At 27.8% G+C, this 724-nt stretch overlaps 1 protein-coding gene across 1 annotated transcript in view; it reads right to left on the bottom strand.

The window, feature by feature from the left end:
• LOC119591731 overlaps positions 1-724 on the bottom strand; it is a 16,593-nt gene that overhangs the window by 12,588 nt on the left and 3,281 nt on the right. The gene's annotated exons all lie outside the window — the stretch shown is intronic.

Raw genomic sequence — 724 nt, forward strand, 5'->3', positions numbered from 1 at the left:
TTTAAAATTTTAATTTCCCTTAAAAGTTGTTGGTTTTAAAAATGTATTTCATGCTAGGGGTTTACAAGAAAAATTATTCTCTGTTCACTTTTGATTGGGAAAATACCCATAGCATTTTTTCTCATTTAGTATGGAACACAGGAAACCTTTCTTGCTTCTTCCTTGAAAGGGCTAGAAACCCCTTTATATTTGCTCATTAAAATGTCAAAAACCCAGAGAAGTTTTCCAAGCTAGGTATAAAAAAAGAAAAAAAAGGGTTTCTACAAAGTAATTTTTCCCTTTACCCAACTAAAAACCTAGTTTTTTTTTTTTTAGGGGGGGTTTTAATTTTAACATTCAATTTTTTATTTTTAAATCAGTAGATATTGAAATTGAGAGCAAAAGGGGGTTCAAGCAAAAAAGTTTGTAAAAGTTCCTTGACAAAATGTTCGTTTAAACCGTTGTCCTTTTTATTTATATTAGAGCTGTATAAACCAATTCTCAGTTTTGGATATTTTTTGTCTTTAGTTAAATGGGTCCCATTTTTATTGTTAAGGTTAAAAAACAAATTTCTTAAAAAAAATTTTTTTTCTCTTTTTTTCCTTTTTAAAAGAAAAAATGCAAATTTTAAAAGGGTTTTTTTTTTTTTCCCTTGTTTGTGAATGGCAGAGCACTGGCTATTCTAAAATTAAAAAATGTAAAAGATTGAAATCTCTTTTCCCCAAAAACCTATTTGTTAAGTGGG

Source organism: Penaeus monodon, chromosome 29, assembly GCF_015228065.2.
Source record: "Penaeus monodon isolate SGIC_2016 chromosome 29, NSTDA_Pmon_1, whole genome shotgun sequence".
Lineage (NCBI taxonomy): Eukaryota > Metazoa > Arthropoda > Malacostraca > Decapoda > Penaeidae > Penaeus > Penaeus monodon.